Genomic DNA, 4,296 nt, shown 5'->3' on the forward strand with positions numbered 1-4,296 from the left:
GAGGCCGCACACTCAGTGGCGATAGAACCGAATATTGATTTCACCTCCTATGAGACCTGTGTTGCCGGACACTTGGATTCGTCCCCGGCCACGGGCCTCGAACCGCCTGCGTCCGTACCTATCGAATCTGATTGGGCGCCGATCATGGAGTTTTCCTCCGCGGATATCTTTCAGCACTCGCCCCTGGGCGACGTGCTAAATTCATTAAGGTCTCTCTCCTAGTCAGGAGACTCTTGGCCGAACTATGTCCGGCTTGAGTGGGAAGCAGACGACGAAGAAATTCGTTCCCCACCCACCACCCACTTGATAGCCATTGTCGACGACTTAACCGACATGCTCGATTTCGGCTCCGAAGACATCGACGGTATGAACGATGATGCAGGAGATGAACAGGAACCACCGCCCACAGGGCGTTGGACTGCCACCTCATCATATGATATATATACATGGTGGACACCCCCAAAGAAGGCGATGGCAATAAGGCAACGGAGGATAATCCCTCCAAGAAGCAATCCAAGCACCGGCGTCAGCGGCGCCGCTCTAAGTCCCACCATAGCAAAAGCAGTGATACCGGGACAAGAAACAATAACGCTGCGGATAGTGCCGAAGACGAAGACAATCCCCTCCAGCCAGACCTCGAACGGGAGGATGGGCAAGCTAGCCCTAAGGAACAGGCAGCAGACGGAGAATCAGAGGATGACAATTACATGCCTCTCTCCGAAGACGAGGTGAGCCTCGGCGACGATGAATTTATCGTGCCTGAGAATCCCATCGAACAGGAGCGCTTCCAGCGCCGGCTTATAGCCACAGCAAAAAGCCTGAAAAAGCAACAACAGCTTAAAGCTGACCAAGATCTGCTAGCGAATAGATGGACTGAGGTCCTAGCGGCCGAGGAATACGAACTCGAGCGCCCAACCAAAAGTTACCCCAAGCGCAGGTTGCTACCCCAACTCGAGGAGGAAGCATTCAAGCCTACGCCTCTAGCGTATGATGCGGCTGACCGGCCACCTCGTGGCCGAGACAAAGCGGCATATCAGGCCGAATTCCAGCCCGCACCCCGTCACCAGTCGAAGAAAAATACCAAGGCCCGGGGTAACACGCAGGACCTGCGAGATATATTGGATAACAAAGTAGGACATGCAAGATAGATCTACGGATCACGGGGGCGCGCCACAACACGTGACGACGACCGTCACGCCGGATATACTAAAAGCAAATCCGGCCATGCCGAATACAGCAGACAAGACTCGTATGAACTGCGTCGTGATATAGCCCGGCACAGAGGCGCTGCACACCCCCTATGCTTCACTGACGAAGTAATGGATCATGAATTCCCGGAAGGTTTTAAACCTGTAAACATCGAATCATATGATGGTACAACAGACCCCGCGGTATGGATTGAAGATTTCCTCCTCCACATCCACATGGCCCGCGGCGATGATCTACATGCCATCAAGTACCTCCCATTAAAACTCAAAGGACCTGCTCGGCATTGGCTCAATAGCCTGCCGGCAAACTCCATTGGCAGTTGGGAGAATTTGGAGGACGCATTCCTTGACAACTTCCAGGGTACTTATGTGCGACCACCGGATGCCGATGACTTGAGTCATATAACTCAACAGCCGGGGAATCAGCCAGGAAATTCTGGACTCGGTTCCTAACTAAAAAGAACCAAATTGTCGACTGTCCGGATGCCGAGGCCTTAGCGGCATTTAAGCATAACATCCGCGACGAGTGGCTCGCCCGACACCTCGGCCAAGAAAAACCGAAGTCCATGGCAGCCCTCACGACACTCATGACCCGCTTTTGTGCGGGCGAGGACAGCTGGCTGGCTCGCAGCAACAACACATCGAGAGAACCTGGCAATTCATATGCCAAAGATAGCAACGGCAGGCCACGGCGCAACAGACACAAGCGCCGCAAAAACGGCGACAACGCCGAAGACACAACAGTTAATGCCGGATTCAGTGGCTCTAAATCCGGTCAGCGGAAAAAGCCGTTCAAAAGAAGCAATCCGGGCTCGTCCAGTTTGGACCGCATACTCAATCGCTCGTGTCAAATTCATGGCACCCCGACAAACCAGCCAACCACACCAACAGAGAATGTTGGGTGTTCAAACAGGCCGACAAGTTGAATGCCGAAAGGAAAATGGGCTGCATAGCGACGACAAGGAGGAGCCCCGGCCGCCGAACACAGGAGGACAGAAGAAATTTCCTCCCCAAGTGAAAACGGTAAACATGATATACGCAACCCATATTCCCAAGCGGGAGCGGAAGCGTGCACTGAGGGACGTCTATGCGATGGAGCCAGTCGCCCCAAAGTTCAACCCATGGTCTTCTTGTCCGATCACCTTCGATCGCAGGGACCACCCCACTAGTATCCGTCATGGCGGTTCCGCCGTGTTGGTCCTTGATCCCATCATCGACGGATTTCACCTCACTCGAGTCCTTATGGACGGTGGCAGCAGCCTGAACCTGCTCTATCAGGATACAGTGCGCAAAATGGGTATAGACCCCTCAAGGATCAAACCCACAAAAACCACCTTCAAAGGTGTCATACCAGGTGTAGAGGCCTGTTGCACGGGATCAATCACACTGGAAGTGGTCTTCGGATCTCCGGACAACTTCCGAAGCAAGGAATTAATCTTTGATATCGTCCCCTTCCGTAGTGGCTATCACGCACTACTCAGACGAACCGCATTTGCTAGATTCAATGCGGTACCGCATTATGCATACCTCAAGTCAAAATGCCAGGACCTCGCGGGGTTATAACAGTTAACGGAAACACAGAACGCTCGCTCCGCACGGAGGAGCACAATGCGGCCCTCGCAGCAGAAGCACAAAGCAACCTTATGAGGCAAACCGCCAATTCGGCGAAAAAGACCCCGGATACCTTCAAGCGAGTTCGGAGTACCCTGCAGGAGGATCTCCAGGCACGTTTAGAGATCGGCTAGCAATTCGGCCTCCGCCCTAGTCCCAGTCAAGCGGCAAAATTTGTGCCGCGCGTACATAACTACACACTCAAGATACCATGGGCATAGGTGGAGGCACGGCTATGGCACGTCCCACAATGCGGCTCAACCGCCCCAGGGGCAATATACCCTTATCATTTTCTCTCTTTCAGGAACTTACTCTCTGGAAGCCCTTTCCGGCAGTCTGATTGTCGGACCCATTACGGGAAGGGAATACCAAGGAAGCAAGAAGCTCTGACGTACAATAAAATTCCCAGGTGGTCTCTGATAACGATCGATGTACCTGTTTTTACATACCCATACTCAGCTTGCCCTTAGATAGGACATGTCAAATAGTCCTATTTTTTGCTTATTGCACTAATTGTATACGTACGCTTGGACGTATTATTTAAATAACAATGTATAGCATTAGCCTATTATTGCTTTTCTTTTGTTTTCCTTGTGTGCTTATTTACAACAAATGGCACCCGTACATTTTGATACGACCAGTGCGCCAGGGGCTTCGGTGTCCCCATAACACGGCATGAAAAGTCCGAACACTTTTGACAGTGCGGCACCCTGAACTTATAGCATTATATGCATCAGCTCCGAATCATGTCTTGGGTCAATAGTTGGGTTTGCCCGGCTCCCATGTTTTGGTACCTTACGTTCCGCTATATCGGCTAAGGTAGCGCTGGGAGAACTACTGCGATTGTGTCCCGGTTCGTCCGGACGAACACCTCAGTAGAGAAAGCCGAAAACTGACTGTCATGATGAGGCGAGAGCTGGTCGCTGTTCGAGAGGTCTCAAATCCTTAAAGATTTTTTCCGCTTCGGGCGAGGAGTCGGCCTTGTCCGATTTAGGCGTACATAGCGCCCCAAGTTCGGCCTTTCGAATACTAGGGGCTTCGCCAAAATTTAAAATTGTACACTTCTATGGCTAAGTGAGAGTGATAAAGCTTTATAGTCCTATTGCCTGGTTCATTGTGCTGAACACCCCCTTCGAGGGACCCAATATTGGGATAAAGAGTGGTCAGGTTTATCCCGAACACCTCAGTACTACTTACATGGGGGCAGAAGCCGATGACTCGCCAACTCTCAAAATTTATAAACGGCCGCACAGAAGGTAATATTTTAAATTAGCAAGCGTTATATAGCACACATGAACTGGTTTCATATTACAGGATCACATGAGTATATTCATTCAAATATTACATCCTTAGCACATTCCTCTGCCACAAGGCGAGCACCCTTCAGGACACTGCCATAATACTTTTCGGGGTGGCGATGCTCCTTGCCCTCCGGCGGCCCCTCCTTCACCAGCTTTTCGGCGTCCAACTTCGCCCA

Source organism: Aegilops tauschii, chromosome 1 (assembly GCF_002575655.3).
Source record: "Aegilops tauschii subsp. strangulata cultivar AL8/78 chromosome 1, Aet v6.0, whole genome shotgun sequence".
Taxonomy (NCBI): Eukaryota; Viridiplantae; Streptophyta; class Magnoliopsida; order Poales; family Poaceae; genus Aegilops; species Aegilops tauschii.